Here is a 19,740-nt window from a genome sequence, read left to right as displayed (position 1 = left end):
GCACAAAAACAATCCTGCATGTAACACAGGCACCCTTGCACCATGCAGATTTCGGAGGACGGGATATCCGTCACTGTTGTGACGGAGTAACTCGTCCACCAATATCTAGATCAGACCCTAAGTTCCAAGGTAAAATCTCTAACAGGGGTGAACCTGCTTGATGTAGACAACTCGTGCTATATCGTGGTCATCTGCAATTGCGCCCACAACCTGGTCAACTGCAACCAAAGACTAAGATTGCTGCTTTAATTCTTCTTGGTTCTTTTTTTCGTGTCTTGTGAGTATGAATGATGTAACCTTTTTGGACCCTAGAGGATTCCGTAGCATGAAGTGTTACTATGTGGTGCAGTGAATGCAGGTTTCGAATGTTGAGTTTGCTGTCACAACCTGAAGAATAAAGACATGTAATATATAGCTCAGTGTGTGCTGTATTCATTGATGGTTACCCGGGCTAGGGTGGATGCTACAGCTGGCAACAAGATAGGGGACAAGTAATACAAAAAACAACAGTGCCCTCCAAGGGAGTTGGCGATGGTCCAAGCACTCTGCTTGTGTGTGCACGTATGCCGAAGTGTCAAACTGACGGTTGGCGCATGTGGAGTCAAAGCGCAACTCTAGATGACGTTAAGCATTTGAAGGTAAAGAAAGCTTTACAGAGTAGTCTATGCATCAGTGGTCAAGAAACTATGAATAGGGCAATATAGAAAGTTACCACTCAATCAAACATTATGGATATATACAGCATATGCAGCAATACTGCTGAAGGTGGATACAACCAGGTTTTGAAAGTGCAGCAATTAGCAACAGTAGGATACGTAATATTGCTGCAATCAAAAGAACTGCAAGGCTGAGATCAACCAGGTGTTGAGAGAACAAAATGAGACACTGAAAACATGACCCCTCAAGTACATGACAGGCTCATCTGCTTCCCTGACCTGATTAAAGAAAGTCATCATACCACTAATGAGAGTGACAACAAGAAAAGTTCCTGATGTGCTTACAGAGCCGTCCATACCTGCAGCAACAAGAGGTCCAGCGGAAAGCCGTTCTGCCAATGGAGGCCATAAAAGATGACCCCAAGACTGACACATCATCGGGACTGGGTAGGACCATGAATGGAACTGATCCTGATTTCTGGCAAGGGGAGCCGTAGAGAGCTCCAGTCTCAGTGTCAGCCAATCCTATGGACAGTTACAATGATGCCACCTTCCTGTAGCCACCACCATCTTTCATTACTGCCAAAAAGCAAAATATTGGCTATAGATGGACTGCTTCAGCGGTATGACATAAGCCCCCTGCAGCCCCGGGAGTGCAGGGGGGTTCTCGATCTCCATGGGGCGCCCTCAGCAAAACTGGCAGCTGGTGGTCCAGGGTTGTGGGACCCCTCCATGTAGTTTGCAGGTGGGCCCCCTCAAGTCTGGTTACACCACTGGACTGCTTGGGTAGAGACATTTGCTAATTTAATTTTGCGCTGGAAGAAACAGATAACAAAAAGATTATCAAGTACCTCAAAAAACTTGCTGGTGATGGTGTAAAAGAAGTCGTAAAGAAAATTCTGCAAGCCGATTAAGTTATGTACTGTCAAATCAAAAAGCTTTGAACCTCAAGCTCAATTCAGTGCTGAATGTAGATTACAAAAGGTATATTTTCAGTCAATAATGACAGAGTTGGTGAAACCATAGATGAGTTTGTTGAGGCATGGGATACGCTCATAAAACACTGCAGATCTAATTAATTTAATGACGAAGAAGCAATAGGCCTAGTTCTTGATGGATGCCTGTCAGATTCATTCAGACCCTCCATGAATACTCTGAGAAACTCTTAGTCTGGAGGGAGTTCTCACGGCTGACAGAGCCGAAGAGCATGCTGATCGACAAGCTACTGACATGGAGGCCGGAGGTGCCCCTAGTGAATCAGACATAAGCATGAGAAGTACGCAGAAACACAAAGTTGGAGGACACAATGTGATTTCTCCTCCGAAAACAAAGTTATGTTTCAGATGTGGATTGTTTTTCTGACATGAAGGTAAATGCCCTGCCATCAGACAAATATGCAAAGGCTGTGGTAAAAAGAACCATTTTGTAACAGTCTGCAAAACAAAGGAAGACGGCGACAAGGCAAAATGCCCACCTTAATGTTCCAGAAGTGATGTTCGACGTGGGCCCACGAGGCCAAGCAACCACATCAGTTGAGACAAATCGACAAAAAAATAAGTTGTTTGTCGTATAAATCATTGCTTAAATGTTTGTCAGTATCGATGAAAGTGAAGAACATTATTGCACACTGTCAATGTTTTCCTCAGGGAAACATGCACATTTGACTGGATGCATGTGAAAAGAAATACCAGTAAAAAAAGAAATTGATTTGAGAAAGTACCTAAGTCATTCAAACATTATCCAATGATTGCACTGAAATTAAATGGTTGTGCAATACCTTTTATCATCAACAGCTGTGTGTCAATTAATATTATCCCTGAGGAGAAATACAATGAACTGTCTCCATTACTTCAACTGACACCATCCAAAACAAAAGTGTACACATGGGCTCCATCGACACCTCTGAAAAGTAAAGGCACACAAAACAAGAAAACAGCAGGAAAAGGAAACAAGAAAACAAAAGTGCAAGCACCCATTCACATTCTTCAAGGTACAGCATCAAGTGCCTACTTACTCAGATTGAGCATGGCTGCTGATATGGGACTGATATCTGTGAATTACAATATGAATGCTCATCACGAAATAGTAAGTTAGTTTCTTTCATTATTTCAGGGATTAGGAAAATGTAAGACTATACAAGTACAATTGCACATCAATGAAGATGTTTGTCCTGTTGCTCTGAGACACAGAATAATTTCATTTCATTTTCAAGAAGCTATTGATAAGGAACTCAAATCATTACTTAAGCATGGTATCATCAACGTTCTACTGGTCCAATGTCATTTCTCCTACAGTGGAAATATCCAAAAAGGACAGTGAAGGAGCGGCACTCATCTGCATGTATATGAGTCAAGCGAATTAGGCAATAGAAAGAGAACGACATCCAGGTCCGCACATTGCTGATATAACACAATTGAACGGAGCGAAAGCCTTCTCTCGCCTTAATTTAAACAAAGCATCTCATCAGTTGGAAATAAAGGAGAATTGGAGGTAGATTATAACCTTTTCTTCACATATTGGTCTGTTTTGATACAAAAGACTGAGTTTAGGTGTGTCATAAGCTGCAGAGATTTATCAAGATGGCAGTAGACATATCATACAACCCGATGTAAATGCTTTTAACTGTAGCAATGATGTTGTTTTCCAGAGTTACACAGAAGGAACATGACAACGCATGAGGGCAAGTGTGTCATTTACTTGTTGATGCCGGCTTAAATACTGAGAAATGTGAATTTAATAAGACAAAGTCAAATTTATTTGGCCATATCTATTCTGATGAGGGAATGACACTCGACCCAGCTAAGGTACACACGTTGTCAACCACAGGTCCCCCACAAGATGTTTCCATGTTGTTTTCATTACTTGGCATGGTCAGTTACTGTTCACAAAATATAGGAGACTTTGCTACTTTAAGTGCTTCACTGAGAGAGTTGACGAAAAAGAATGTTCCATTTCACTGTTCACATGAATGTGAGCAGAGGATTAAGAGAATTAAACAAGCTAATGAAAACACTACTGAAATGGCATATTTTGATCCAAAGCCACATGCTGAAGTTGTGGTTGATGTTAGCCCCATCAGGTTAGGCGCTATCCTTGCACAACACAGTGATGAGCCAAATGCTTGAAGACCTATTGTGGCTTAAGAAAGTAAATATTTGTCTCAGAATGAACATGCTTATTCAAAACCAGAGAAAGAAAATTTTGTAGTGAGCATTTCCATGTATTCCTGTATGGTAAATAGTTCACATTCCCAAAAAGACTGAGAATTTGAACCAGTCAGGGTCCTGATGAGAACCCAAAAAGAACAAGAGGTTTGCAACTCGTTGACGGATATACTTGGGGAGTTCATTTTTTTTTGGATTTATGTTGTACAGTTGACAACCAAAACTGTTATATGAACTGTAAAAGTCTTCTGCCACAGGACTAGTTTAGAACCCCAAGTGGACATTAAGGGCAACAGGAAATGCATGGATATCTGTAGTAATGATATACTTTGCATTAAATTGTTGACCAGTCACAGGAAGAAGTATTGATGTTTGTCATTTTGTGATGTTATGTCAGAATTGTGTTTAATGTTTTTTTAAATAATTTGAATGTGATTCAACAGATATGTTTATGTGTTCAACATATTATAGAATATTATGAAAGAAGAAGTGAATAAATACACGGGTCAAGAAAATTAATTTACTTGCCCGTCAATGTCAGGTTGATAGTTGTAAATTTCAGTCAGGGTAATTTGTATTTTATGGGTTTTATGACTTTTAGAAGGTAGGCATTCCTCTGCACTTACTGCTTTCTGAGTCTTACAGTCTATCTCCAATCCATGTCTAGTCTGTGCATGTTGATAGCTCCCTGTGTGCATTACACCCAGACAGCCACAAACACAGGACACTCAGCTGCATCTGTTTTCATCTGCAAACTGAAGAGTCTTCCTGGGCAGGAAGGGAGGATGGGCTCTCACTTACACTTCAACGGCTAGTGGCCTGACCCCACACAAAGGAATGATAGCCCCCAGTAGATCTCCTGGCAGGCAGGACTGGGCAGAAAGGGGAACTTGTGTATTTCAAAACCACTTATTGAAGTTTCCTCCACTTCAAAGGCACATTGGGTTTATATACTGGGTCAACAAGCTACTAAAGGGTAAGCACAGGATAATTTAGGTTGTGTTGTGACTTACCCTGACTAGGATTGGGGGTCCCCATTTGTACAGACTACATACCTCTGCTGTTAGAAATGGAGGCTTTGGTTGGCAGTCAGGTTACCCCCTGTCCAAGCAAGGACCCTCACTCTAGTCAGGGTAAGTCACACACAATCCAAAATATCCTGTGCCCACCCTCTGGTAGCTTGGCACTGAGCAGTCAGGCTTCACTTAGAAGGCAATGTGTAAAGTATTTGTGCAATAATCATGCAATATGACAGTAGAACACCTCAAACATACATATATAAAAAATATTTAATATTTGTCTGATAAAATGCAGGTCCAAATGATTAAGATGCAATAAGTATATGTTGAGGTATCACTGTAAAAGTGAAATAAAGTGTCTTTAGTCTTTTAAAAGCAGGAAATGTCTCTTTCAAGCACAAAGTACCTGGTTTGCTTTAAAAATCTTCGCAAAGAACCGCAGAGGAGGAGATGTTTAGTAAAACAGGAAGGATTGCGTGGATTTCTCAGGCCGCACATGCATTGTTTAGTTTTCATGCAGGGACGGCTGTGCAACGATTTCCGGTGCTCAGTCGTGGATCCTCTTTGGATTGCGGGGTTTTCAGATGCCCCGGGGATGATGCACGGATTTCCGGCGCTGACAGGATGAAGTCACAGGGGCTGCGTTGATCCGGTGAGCGATGTGTGGAAATTTCTACCGCACGGTAGGCGCTGCGTCGATTCCTCTGTGGAAGAGGGGCTGCGTAGTTCCGGCTCAGCTGTGCATCGATCCAGTGGGCTGTGCGTCGACTTTCCGGTCGCTACGCTGATGCTGTGTCGATCTTCTCGTTGCGAAGTCAGGCTGCGTTGTTCCGGTTCCGCGTGCAGTGAATTTTTTACCACAATGCAGTTTGTGCGTCATTTCTGGCAGGTTGTGCGTCGATTTTCACCGCACAAGGAATCCTTCTTGTAGAGATGAAGTCTTTTTGGTCCTGAGACTTCAAGGAACAGGAGGCAAGCTCTATCCACGCCCTTGGGGAGCACTTCTCAGCACAGCCAGAGAGCAGCAAGGCAGCAGGGCAACAGCAAGGCAGCAGTCCTTCACAGAAAGCAGTCAGGTGAGTCCTTTGGGCAGCCAGGCAGGTCTTCTGGTCTGGGCAGGTTGCAGAGTCTGGTTCAGGTTCTCTTCTCCAGGAAGTGTCTTGATGAAGTAGAGTGTCTACCTCAGAAGTGTCTGAGCTGGTAGGGGCAGAGGCCCTGTTTAAATACCCAAATGTGCCTTTGAAGTGGGGGAGACTTCAAAGAGTGGCTTAGAAGTGCACAAGGTACCCTTTCAGTTCAGTACTGTCTGACAGGGTACCAGTAGGGGGTGTGACAGTCCTTTGTGTGAGGGCAGGATACTGTCCTTTGACATGTAAGTGTCAGGCCCTCCACCCTCCCAGCCCAGAAGACCCATTCAAAATGCAAATGTATGCAAGTGAGGCTGAGTATCCTGTGTTTGGGGTGTGTCTGAGTGAATGCTCAAGGGAGCTGTCAACTGAACCCAACCAGACGTGAATTGTAAGGCACAGAAGGATTTAAGTGCAGAGAAATGCTCACTTTCTAATAGTGGCATTTCTAAAATAGTAATATTAAATTCAACTTCACCAGTCAGCAGGATTTTGTTTTACTACTCTGGCCATACTAAATATGACCTTCCTACTTCTTTCAGATCAGCAGCTACCACTCAAACAGTATATGAGTGTAGCCCCAATGTTAGCCTATGAAGGGAGCAGACCTCACAGCAGTGTAACAATGAATTTAGGAGTGTTACACTACCAGGACATGTAAACTACACAGGTACATGTCCTGCCTTTTACCTACACAGCACCCTGCCCTATGGGTTACCTAGGGCATACCTGAGGGGTAGCTTATATGTAGAAAAGGGTGAGTTTTAGGCTTGGCAAGTACATTTAAATGCCAAGTCGAATTGGCAGTGAAACTGCACACACAGGCCTTGCAATGGCAGGCCTAAGACCAGGGTAAGGGACTACTTAAGTGGGTGGAACAATCAGTGCTCCAGGCCTACTAGTAGCAGTTAATCTACAGGCCCTGGGCACATATAGTGCACTTTACTAGGGACTTATAAGTAAATTAAATAATCCAATTGGGTATGATCCAATGTCATCATGTTTAAAGGGAGAGAGCATATGCACTTTAGCACTGGTTGGCAGTGGTAAAATGCCCAGAGTCTAAAAACCAGCAAAAACAGTATCCAAAAAGTGGAGGAAGGCTGGTAAAAAGTTAGGGGTGACCATCCTAAGGCTGTGAGGTATGACATGTGTCCCCCCCAGCTGAAAGTGGGGAGAGCTACTCAACCTCCTGGGAGCTCTCATCGCTAAGGCAGAAGGATCTTGAGAGACCATCAGCGTTGGCGTAGTCAACCCCTGGGCAATGCTCCACCGTAAATTCTATCCCTTGTAGGGAAACGGACCACCTCAAGAGTTTAGGATTCTCGACCCTCATCTGCATGAGCCATCTGAGGGGCCTGTGGTCTGTCTGAACCCGCATGTGAGTCCCAAACAGGTATGGTCTCAGCTTCTTCAGTGCCCAGACCACAGCAAATGCTTCTCTCTCAATAGCACTCCACCTCTGTTCCCGTGGTAACAGTCTTTTGCTAATAAAGACTTCTGGTTGGTCTAGGCCCTCCTCATTTAGCTGTGTTAGAACAGCCACTGTGCCATGCTCTGAAGCATCTGTCTGCACAATAGATTCCTGGGAGTAGTCAGGGGCCTTGAGCATGGAGGCCGTGCACATGGCTATCTTCAGGGAGTCAAAGGCTTTCTGACAAGCTTCCATCCAATTCACCAACCTAGGTTGCTTTCTGGAAGCAATTTCTGTCAAGGATGACACAATAGTTCCATAGCCCTTGACGAATCTACGGTAGTACCCGGTGAGGCCTTTGAAGGTGGTTGCCAGGCCTTGATAGTTTCAATCTTGGCCTGGAGTGGCTGCACCTTGCCACCACTTACTAGGTGTCCCAAGTACAGCTCAGAACCCTGCCCAATCTGGCACTTACTAGCCTTGATGGTCAGGCCTGCCTGTTGCAAAGCATGAAGCACCTCCTTGAGGTGGAGCAGGTGTTCCTCCCAGCTGGAACTATAGACGGCTATGTCATCTAGGTGGGCTGTGCAGAAGGCATCCTTGCCAGCTACGACCCCGTTGACCAACCGTTGGAATGTAGCAGGGACATTTTTCAACCAAAAGGGTATCACCCGGAATTGGTAATGGCCCTCAGGTGTGGAAAATGCAGATCTCTCTTTAGCCCACTCAGTCAAGGCGATCTGCCAGTACCCTCATGTGAGATCAAAAGTACTGAGGAATTTGGCAGCACCTAGTCTGACTACGAGCTCATCAGCTCAGGGGATGGGGTGAGAGTCAGTCCATGTGACTGAGCTGTGACCCCGGTAGTCCACACCGAAGCGGAATTCTGGCTTGGCACCGGGCACAGCAGCCTTGGGTACCAGCACCACAGGGCTGGCCTAGGGACTGCTGGACTTCTCAAAAAACCCTAGGGCCAGCATCTTGGCAACTTCCTCCTTAATGGTGGCCTTCACCTTATCTGACAACCTGTAAATTTTGTTGTTTACAGGGGGACTGTCTCCTGTGTTAATATCGTGGACACACAGGTGGGTGAGTCCAGGAGCAAGGGAAAACAGGGAAGATAACTGCTCCATCAACTCGTAGCAGTATCCTCTCTGATTTAGAGTCACAGAGATTGACACCCTCCACTGACCCATTACCTTCTTTGGCAGAGAGGAGGTTTGGGAGAGGTTCACTCTCCTCTTCCATTCCCTCATCTTTCACAAGGAGCATACTAACCTCGGACCTCTCAAAACGAGGCTTGATTCGGTTGTGGTGGAGAACCCTTAGGGGATGTCTAGAGGTCTTGAGGTCCACTAGGTAAGTGGCCTGCCCTTCTGCTCCTTGATCTCAAATGGACCAGTCCAGCGGTCCTGGAGAGCTCTAGGCTCTACTAGCTCCATTACCCAAACCTTGTCTCCTGGTGAGAACTCGTCCAGAGTGGCCTTCCGGTCGTACCACTCCTTCATCACCTCTTGACTGGCCTCAAGGTTACTTTTGGCCTGCTTCCAGAAGCGTTGGGTTTGGTTGTGGAAGGCCAGCATGTAGCTGACCACATCCATCCTGGGGAGGTGTCTTGGGAGCTTTCTCCCAGCCCTCTATCACAATGCTTAATGGTCCCCTGAGAGGGTGAACATAGAGAAGCTCAAAGGGGCTGAACCCCACCCCTTTCTGAGGCACCTCCCTATAAGCAAAGAGAAGGCATGGCAAGATGATGTCCCACTTACGCCTCATGACCTCAGGTAGGCCAGAGATCATGCCTTTTAGGGTCTTGTTGAATCTCTCAACAAGCCCATTGGATTGAGGATGATAAGGGGTGGTAAACCGGTAGGTCACCCCACACTCATCCCACGTGGACTTCATGTATGCTGACATGAAGTTTGTGCCTCTGTCAGACACAACCTCCTTTGGGAACCCCACATGGGTAAATATTCCCATCAGGGATCTGGTCACCACCGGTCGGTCACTGTTCTCAGAGGGAATGCATCTGGATAGCGGGTGGCATGGTTCACCAAAACCAGGATAAACCTGTTGCCCAAGGAAGTTTTGGGGTCCAAGAGACCAATGATGTTAATGCCTACCCTTTCAAAGGGGGTGCCAATGACGGGGAGTGGAATCGGGGGCCTTAAGCCTTTTCCCTGTCTTCCCACTAGCCTGGCAGGTGGGGCAGGCCCTGCAGAAATTATCTGAGGCTACTCGCATTCTAGGCCAATGGAAGTGGGTGACAAGCCTGGCAAAGGTCTTGTCTTGGCCCAAATGTCCTGCCATGGGGATGTCATGAGCCAGACCCAGTAGGAAGGCCCGGTAACACTCAGGGACCACCAGCACACGTGCTGCCCCAATGGGCAGAGCCTTAGGCTCACTGTAAAGGAGATCATTCTCCCAGTAGAAATGGTGATCGCCAGAGGCTTCACCAGCTGCTTGGGCTGCGGCTTGTTGCTTCAGACCCTCAAAGTGGGGCATTCTTTCTGCGCCTTGCAGAATTCTTCCCTGGTTGGCCCACCCTCTGCTTGCCAGCCAGCAAGTTCAGGCAGGTTGCCCAGGTCAGCAATATCCTCTCCAGTTGTCTCAGGGGCCTCCTCCTCTGGGACCCCGTCCACTACCATGGGAATATCTGAGGCGGGTTTCCAGCGCCTCTTGCCCTTCCTCTGTACAGCTGTCTGGGCCATTGTTCCAGGCTCCAAACGCCCTTTACTCCCTTCCCGGGCAGCCATGGATCTTGTGGTGATGCAGACCCACGCAGGCAAACCTAACAACTCCAGGTGGGGTCTGAGCTCTACCTCTTTCCAGGCAATATGCTCAAGACCATTGTGTAACAGACAATATACAGGCATGGCAGGACCCACAGCTACTTTTAGAGTATCGGAGACACCCCCCCAACTCGAAGAGAACCAGAGCCACCGGTAGGTGACTCTTGCGATTACCAGCGACTATGACCTGGTGGAATGTATTAGGGACTATCTACTCTGCTGACACCTGCTGACTTCTGACAGTAGTCATGCTGGCTCCTGTGTCACACAGAGCCTCCACCCTTTGCCTATCAATGGTGACCCACTGCCTATACTTTGAAGTATTGACAGGAATGTGGGCTTTTGGCACCATCTTCCTTATCTCCCAGGGATACTAGGGACACCTCTATATGCCCCCCAAAGCTAACTGAGACTGTCTACCCTGAGCGTAATTGGGGATGAACTTCCCTATCTTCTTATCGAAGTACCCTGGTTTCTTTCCAAATTTAGATGAAGAATGGTTACCACCCCCCCTTGGGAATTGTTTTGGGGGCCTGTTGAGAGTTCCTTATCTTTAAGATTTTCTCCCCCCTCTTTCTTCTGTTGGGAACACTGACCACCTCTAGGGTCCCCCCAGATACCTATTTGGACACTCTGGTACTAACCCACAGGTCTGCCTCCTCAGCAAGCTTTCTAGGATCAGTCAGCTTACTGTCTACTAAGTGCTGGCGCAACTCTGTAAAACAAATACTGAGCATATGCTCTTTCAGGATCAAATCATATAGGCCTTCATTATGACATTGGTGGCAAATGCCGCCTACCGCCACGGCGACGGCCACCAACATACTGTCCTTGTGGCTACCAGCCACCAACCGCATTATGACCGTAGGCAGAATTCCACCAGAAGGCTGGCGGAATTCCGTCAACAGTCATGCGCTACACCAGCAAAACACTGCCAACCGTATCATATTCCATGATACGGCCTGGAGGTATTTTGCTGGCGGATGCTGCTGCTGGCAGAAGCGCTGCGTCCCGTCTCCTGCCGAAGGACCCCCTGCAAGCAGGTAAGTCGGGTTCTCCGACAGGAGAAGGGGGTGGGGGTGTTGTGTGCAAGTGTAGGGGTGTGTGTAACTGTGTGGGGCGGGGTGTGTCTGTTTTTGTATGTGTGCATGCAGGTGTGAGTCGCGTGGAATGCAAGCGTGTATGACTGAATGTGAGTGTACGTGTCTGTTGTGTGTTGTGAATGCGTGTGTGCGACAATGGATGTTAGTGTGTGTTGCGGTGTGTGGGTATGTATGCGTGCATGCCTGGGTGGATGTGGGTATGAGTGTGTGTATGAGTGTGTATGTGTTTGCGTGTGGGTGTGTGGATGTCAGGGGAGGGTAAGGGTGGGTGAGGACTCTAGGGAGGGGGAGGGGGTGGGGAAGAGCCCTATCAGTGCCAAGGAAGAAATTCCCTGGCACTGATAGTGCCTACCGCCATGGTTTTCGTGGTGGTAAGATTGCCACGAAAACCATGGAGGTAGGTGGGGTCATAATCCCGGGGATGGGATTGTGACACCCGCCGGACTGGAGACCAAAGTCTCCAGCCCGGCGGCTGTTACCACCCTGGCGGACGGAGCTGTACATTGGCAGTTTGGCTTGGGCCAAACCGCCAATGTCATAATTTGGGAAAAGGTACCCCCAGCCTGTTGGCAGTACCTTTCCCCAAATTACTGCCGTCCGCCAGGGTCGTAATGACCCCCATAATCCTTTGTAATCATTTACTTTGCTGCCCCGCACCCATCCATTCAGTGCCTTATTGGAGAAATCAAAACAGTCTACCCAAGTCTGTGTGGAAAGTTTGGTGTTGTCCCTAAACCTCTGAAGGTATTTTTCAGAGGTCTGCCCAAATTTGGCCAGTAAAGCGGCTTTCATTGGTGCATAGACATTCTGATCGTGTGGATCTAGTGTAAGGAGTGTGTCCCTCCCCACTACTGGTACATACAACCACAAGGCCGCCCCACATTGCTCCTCAGAGGTCCCATGAACCCTTAGTGCAACTTCATAGGTAGCCAACCACTTATCAATGTCATCTCCCACCACAAAACTTGGCACCACATTCTTGGGTATACAAACCTTTTTCTCCCCAATAGGTCCTGCATGTATGCTGCCACCATCACTGCTGGACTGTCTTGCCTTGATCTCCAGCTCCTTGAGACTCGGTTCATGGGCAAACAAAAGTTTATTTTCAGCCAAGGCTCTCTCAGCTGCTTTTGTTTCTCTTTCTTCCTTCCTCTCCTCCTGTTGAGCTTCAATTTTTAACCTTGCCATTTGCAATTGGAATTCTCTCTCCTTTCTCCTTTCCTCTGCGGTCAGGACTTGATCAGAGACACTGCTCCCTGGTTTGGCAGTGGGCACAATCAAAGTGGTAACATCCTCCACTAATGGCAAAACATCCTCTAAGGGGCTATCCTCTGGCCCCTCCTCCTCAACATTCTCCTCAGAATGGGCTTCTGCCCAGGCCCTCAGTGCCATTTGCAATTCCTCCTTTTGTGAGGCCTTCTGGGTGGGTACTCCCATATCCCTGCAGAACCCCTTTAGCTGTTTAACAGTGTTGGTCTCCAGCATGGCCAGAACAAAATCTTCATCTCCTGCTTGAGACCCAGTGTCAGAGTCATCAGACCAGGTCTGTGCACGTTCCCAACATGTCTACCACTGAACAGCTCCAAGACTCTGATAGATAAAACACAGAGACTGAGAGAGTTCAAGAGGGGAAGAGGGGATTAGGAAGGGAACAGCTGGGAAGGAGACCTTTAGTAAGAAAAAGGTTAGAACACACAATATGAAATATATCTCCTGAAATCAATACTCGACTATGATTCTAAGCCTAGTCACTCTGAAAACATGAACCATCAAAGAGTTAAGTATAAATGACTAAGTTTCAAGATGGCCGGATACCTGTACGGGAATCAAGATGAATTAAATGAAAACTTTCTTATTCAAGTACTTTCGTTTACATGAGAATCAGAAAAAACATTCCGACTAAATTTTAAACCAGTCATATAAATCATGTTTTAAGAATGTATACTAGGACCATACAATATTGCATCTAGAAACTCTGGTCTTCTGTGTACTCTTAAAATGTTTCAACACAAATTGCGCATATTGCAGCTCTAGATATATATATATATATATATATATATATATATATATATATATATATATATATCAAAAACGAAGTTGTCCTCATGTGAAAGCGCACTCCCAACAGGTTATATAAACGGGAAGAAAAAGCAAAGCCAGCAACTCACAGTGAATTCTTTAAGCAGTTTCATTATTCCAGGTCTTAAGTTATAAAATCATCTCTGGGCACGTGTTTCAAGGTCAATCCTTTCTTCAGCAGAGAAAAATATAAAAGTGTTTCACCCTCGTAGGTGCAGCCAGTGCTGGAGGTGTTCCAGGCATCTCTTTCTTACTGAAAAGACCGGCATGGCTTCAGCTTGTCTAATTACAGGCACCTGATTAGTCTCTTTAAATACTAGTCCGCCCCAGTGGGCCTCTCAAGTGAGCAGTGCATGCTGGTTGTGGTGGTCTTGCAATTTTTTCATTTTGCCCCAAGTGGGTTGCTGGAGCCAAACGAAATAATGACCCAAAGTGCAAAACCTTTGTAGGCGAATCCAAAGTAAAATTGTCAGATTTGCTGTGAATAACCCAACCTGATATATATATATCTATAGTAAACACCATAAAAGGATTGTGCACCATGAATAACACAATATGGATTCAGGAAACAAATCACATAACATGTCAACTCGAATATTCCATAATAAATATCTTAGAATAGTATCATACAATAAACAACATGAATTAAACTCAAGGAGAGAATCGTGCGTCTTGCCAATTCGAGTGTTACCATGTAAAATACCAAGAAATGGTAGCACGCAATGAATATCAAAGTCAAATCATCATTAATCGAATTGCGCGTCTTGCCGATTCGTAAAACATGATGTAAATGTCAAGGAATAACAGGTCACAATAAATAACAAGATCAAAGTACAATAAAACGAATCGCGCTTCTTTTGCCGATTCTTAAGCCACCATGTAAAATGTCAAGAAATGGTAGCGCACAATGAACAACAAAGTTAAATGCTCATGAAACGAGTTGTGCGTCTTGCCAATTCGTAAAACATCATGTAAATGTCAAGAAATAGTAGCGCGCAATGGACAACAATGTTTAAACACCAGAAAACGAATTGCGCGTCTTGCCGATTCTTAAGCCACCATGCAAATGTCAAGAAATGGTAGCGCGCATTGAATAACAAAGTCAAACCTTTATGAAATAGATTGTGCGTCTTGCCTATTTGTAAACTACCATATAAATGTCAAGAAATGGTAGCGCGCAAGTAATCTGTTACTCATTTAAGAATTTAAACCAAGAATATGAAAATTCTAAATAACGGTGTCGGGACAGTCCAACCACCGTCTTACCGCCTGGAACAATGATCACCAATGAAGGATTAGGGCAGAAGACTGGAAGATCCAAATAGGCCTCCGGGACAGGAGCTCAGGAAGAAGCTGCTGCTCTGCACCGGGACCCCTGAATAGTGAGCACTGGGAGTTCGGCTGGCTCTCTTTTTTAGAGTCTTGGCCCAGCCCAGAACCACGCCCAGGCATGTTACAGGGAAAGTCTCTGGAAGACCCTGGAAAGGGGCCACACCCTAGCACACTCTGAAAACCTGCAGCAATACATTGCAAAGGAACAGTATTTGTAAGCATATTAAAAATACATTTTCAGGATTGAACTCTGCAATGGAAAAGGTTAAACCACAACATATCAGCATAATGCATAAATTACTTTGTTTTGAGAGTGCTGGGTTTTTGCATTTTTGTCGCCAATAGAGCGCGTACTGCTCTGGTGTTGACACCCAGCCAGAGACATGTTGAATGAGGATTTTAGTTTACAAATGTCAGATGGAAAACAAAATTGCAGAAAAAGATTTTTAAAAAATCAAGTTGACCTTCAACTGTGTGTAGGTAGTGAACACAGCTAATGTGTGTCACTGCATAAATACAAGTCCTATCCTCACCGCTCATCACCAATGTTACAAATGGGGTCTTTGGTTGGCAGTCAGGTTACCCCCTGTCCAAGCAAGGACCCTCACTCTAGTCAGGATAAGACACACACAATCCAAATTATCCTGTGCCCACCCTCTGGTAGTTTGGCACTGAGCAGTCAGGCTTAACTTAGAAGGCAATGTGTAAAGTATTTGTGCAATAATCATGCAATAACACAGTAGAACACCACAACAATACACCATACAGTGTTTAGAAAAAAATAGAATATTTATCTGATAAAATGCAGGTCAAATATGATTAAGATGCAATGTTGATTATGTTGTGATATCACTGTAAAAGTGATATAAAGTGTTTTTAGTCTTTTAAAAGCAAGAAATGTCTCTTTCAAGCACAAAGTACCTGGTTTGCGTTCAAACTCTCGGCAAAGAGTAAGGTGTGCGTCGATTTCTCAGGCCGCACATGGCGATGCATTGTTTAGTTTTCACGCAGGGACGGTTGTGTGTCGATTTCCGGCACTCGGTCATGGATCCTCTTTGGGTTGCGGGGTTTTCGGATGCTCGGGGACGATGCGTGGATTTCTGGCACTGACAGGATGAAGTCACAGGGGCTGCGTCGATCCGGTGGGCGCTGCGTGGAAATTTCTACTGCACTGCAGGCACTTCATCGATTCCTCTCTGGAAGTCGGGCTGCGTCATACTGGCTCAGCTGTGCGTTGATTTAGTGGGCTGTGCATCGAATTTCCGGTCGCTACGCTGGCGCTGCGTCAATCTACTCATTGCGAAGTCAGGCTGCGTTGTTCCGGTTCAGTGTGCGCTGAATTGTTCACCACAATGCAGGTTGTGCATCATTTCTGGCAGGCTGTGCGTCGATTTTCGCCACACAAGGAATCCTTCTTGTAGAGATGAAGTCTTTTTGGTCCTGAGACTTCTGGGAACAGGAGGCAAGCTCTATCCAAGCCCTTGGAGAGCACAGCCAGAGAGCAGCAAGGCAGCAGTCCTTCACAGAAAGCAGACAGGTGAGTCCTTTGGGCAGCCATGTAGTTCTTCTGGGCAGGTTGCAGATTCTGGTTCAGGTTCTCTTCTCCATGAAGTGTCTTGATGAAGTAGAGTGTCTACCTCAGAATTGTCTGAGTTGTTAGGGGCAGAGTCCCTGTTTAAATACCCAAATGTGCCTTTGAAGTGGGGGAGATTCAAAGAGTGGCTTAGAAGTGCACAAGGTCCCCTTTCAGTTCAATCCTGCATGCCAGGGTCCCAGTAGGGGGTGTGACAGCCCTTTGTGTGAGGGCAGGCTACTGTCCTTTGACATGTAAGTGTCAGGCCCTCCACCCTCCCAGCCCAGGAAGACCCATTCATTCAAAATGCAGATGTATGCAAGTGAGTCTGAGTATCCTGTGTTTGGGGTGTGTCTGAGTGAATGCACAAGGGAGCTGTCAACTGAACCCAGCCAGATGTGGATTGTAAGGCACAGAAGGATTTAAGGGCCAGATGTAGGTACGAATTTGCGACTCGCAAACGGTGAAAATCGACGTTTGCGAGTCGCAAATGCATCTATGCTATGTAGAAATGCATTTTGCGAGTCGGAACCGACTCGCAAAATGCATTTCCTAGTCGCAAATAGGAAGGGGTGTTCCCTTCCTATTTGCGAGTTGCAGTGGTATGCAATTCCATTTGCGACCGCGTATGAAGTGGATGGTAACCCACTCGCAAACGGGAAGGGGTCCCCATGGGACCCCTTCCCCTTTGTGACTGGACCCAAAAATAATTTTTCAGAGCAGGCAGTGGTCCAATGGACCACTACCTGCCCTGAAAAATACAGAAACAAAAGGTTTCGGTTTATTTTTCAAAGTGCAGCTCGTTTTCCTTTAAGGAAAACGGGTTGCACTTTGAAAAAAAAAACTGCTTTATTTAAAAGCAGTCACGGACATGGAGGTCTGCTGTTCCCAGCAGGCCTCCATCCCCGTGAGTGCCCTGAGTCGCTATGGGGTCGCAAATTGCGACCCACCTCATTAATATTAATGAGGTGGGTCTTTGCGACCCCATAGCGACTCGCAGAAGGTGTCTGAGACACCTTTCTGCATCCCAAATTGCAACTTGCAATTTGCGAGTCGCAGGGACTCGCAAATTGCAAGTCGCAATTTGGGAGTTTCCTACATCTGGCCCTAAGTTCAGAGAAATGCTCACTTTCTAATATTGGCATTTGTAAAATAGTAATATTAAATCCAACTTTACCAGTCAGCAAGATTGTTTGTATGACCATTCTGGCCATACTAAATATGACCTTCCTACACCTTTAAGATGAGCAGCTACCACTCAAACAGTATATGAGGGTAACCCCAATGTTAGCCTATTGAGGGAGCAGGCCTCACAGCAGTGTAGAAACTAATTTAGGAGTTTTACACTCCCATGACATGTAAACTACACAGGTACATGTCCTACCTTTTGCCCACACAGCATCGTGCCCTGTGGGTTACCTAGGGCATACCTTAGGGGTGGCATATGTAGAAAAAGGGTAGTTTTAGGCTTGGCAAGTACTTTTAAATGCCAAGTCGAATTGGCAGTGAAACTGCACACACAGGCCTTGCAATGGCAGGCCTGAGACTAGATTAAGGGACTACTTAAGTGGGTGGCACAATCAGTGCTGCAGGCCCACTAGTAGCATTTAATCTAAAGGCCCTGGGCACATATAGTGCATTTTACTACAGACTTATAAGTAAATTAAATAATCCAATTTGGTATAATCAAATGTCATCATGCTTAAAGGGAGAGAGCATATACACTTTAGCACTGGTTAGCAGTGGTAAATTGCGCAGAGTCTAAAAACCAGCAAAAACAGTATCCAAAAAGTGGAGGGAGGCAGGAAAAAGTTTAGGGGTGACCACCCTAAGGCTGTCAGGTCTAACATCTGCCAACTAGAGACCCAATTTCTATCACCTATGATTTTGAAAACTGTCAACAGTCCACCTTTTAATAGCAGATAATTCAGAGACTTCCTCAATATGCTTAATGTGAAGCATCAGAACAGAACACCTCTTTGAACACAGGCTTAGAGCCTTGTTAAATGTTTCATGAGTACATTAAAGAAAGCTGTTCAGTGTGCTGCATTAGAGAAGCTCAACCTCAAGACTGTCTTCAATTCTTCTCTGTGAGCTTACTGTTCAGCTCCTCACACATCCACCGGTGAAAGCCCTTTAACAGTACGGTTCCAGGAAGCTACAATGTTCAAGTTGCTTAAGTGGACCAACATCAGATCCAAAACTGATACTGACACATGGCTAATCGACTTGAGTTATAAATGAAAAATGAAGGCTTATGCACATGCCAATAACACTGTTTTCAAAGGAGGAGAGAGAGTGCTTGTTCATCAGCAATGATGTCATAGATCTGATGCCCCTTTTGATGCTGAGCCTTTTCAAGTTGTAACCAGCAAAGGGCACATGGTAATGACTCAACATCCATGAAAATCTTTCAAACAAGATTCCTCGCACTTTAAACAGGTGGCTCAACGCTCATTGGACTTTGATGTCAATATAGAGACTGGATCAGAGAATACCTGTGGAGAATCCCAAACCACCATTACTCCTACAGCACCAAAGCAGGTCAGGTACTCTCTGATTATTGATTCCCAGTTTCCCAAGACATGATCCGGAAAAGTCATTATAACACCAAGAAGTCTCATTGAAGAATTATAATGTGTACATGTTGTGCAAAAAATAGCAATTTCTATTTAACTGATGGCTAGATGTTGTGTCTTGTGAGTATGAATGATGGAACCTTTTTTGCATCCTGAAGGACTCAGGGGTATGGATGACCAAGTGTTAGAACGTGGTGCAGTGAATGCAAGTTTAGAAAGTTGAGTTCACGGTTACACGCTGAAGAATAAAGACATGTAATACATAGCTCTGTGTGTGGTGTATTCATTGGTGAATATCCAGGCTGGGGAGGACACTAGACATTTTTCCTTAAATCTTCTAAAATTCACATTGCCGGTTGGTTCCCTTTTTGGATTTATGTAGTTTTTGTGTCATTTTCTTTATTAAATTTTACTCTATTTTTATCAAATTGGAATAGAAAGTTTTATTGTGTGGTGTTTTTGACTTCTTAACTGTTTTGATAACTCACATTTTCTTTCACGTAAGCCTGTCTGTTTTGTGCCATGCTACCAGGGGTTGAACACAGGATTAAATTACTGAAACATTTGACTGGACCTAACAGGTTAATGATTACATTACTTGTGATAGACTCCCATTTACCCCAATTAATAAAGCATTTGCTCACACCCAAAAAGTTAATACTCTCAGGCCCTCATTAGGAGTGGATTTTTAACTCCAAGGAGGGCAGTAGCAGCAGTTACTGGCCCTTTCAGAGTTGTGAGGTTTGCAGAAATACATGACATGTCTTAACTTTCTTGAAAATAAATGTTGGCTACTAAAAGCAGCTGAAATGTCCAGGAGCATGCTTGATCCAAAATGATGGATTACTGGGAGAATTGGGCCCCAAATTCTAGATTCCTCCTGGTAATTCCTCAGTTCTTAGAGA

At 45.3% G+C, this 19,740-nt stretch overlaps 1 protein-coding gene and 1 long non-coding RNA gene across 5 annotated transcripts in view; one reads left to right on the top strand and one right to left on the bottom strand.

Annotated features, from left to right (window-relative positions):
- DYNC1I1 (dynein cytoplasmic 1 intermediate chain 1) overlaps positions 1-19,740 on the top strand; it is a 1,447,115-nt gene that overhangs the window by 1,293,105 nt on the left and 134,270 nt on the right. The gene's annotated exons all lie outside the window — the stretch shown is intronic.
- LOC138262053 (uncharacterized) overlaps positions 1-19,740 on the bottom strand; it is a 92,306-nt gene that overhangs the window by 71,883 nt on the left and 683 nt on the right. The gene's annotated exons all lie outside the window — the stretch shown is intronic.

The sequence above is a fragment of the Pleurodeles waltl genome, chromosome 10 (genome assembly GCF_031143425.1).
Source record: "Pleurodeles waltl isolate 20211129_DDA chromosome 10, aPleWal1.hap1.20221129, whole genome shotgun sequence".
NCBI classification, from domain to species: Eukaryota; Metazoa; Chordata; class Amphibia; order Caudata; family Salamandridae; genus Pleurodeles; species Pleurodeles waltl.
Note: the sequence above shows the minus strand (reverse complement) of the source record. Positions and strands in the feature narration are given on the sequence as shown.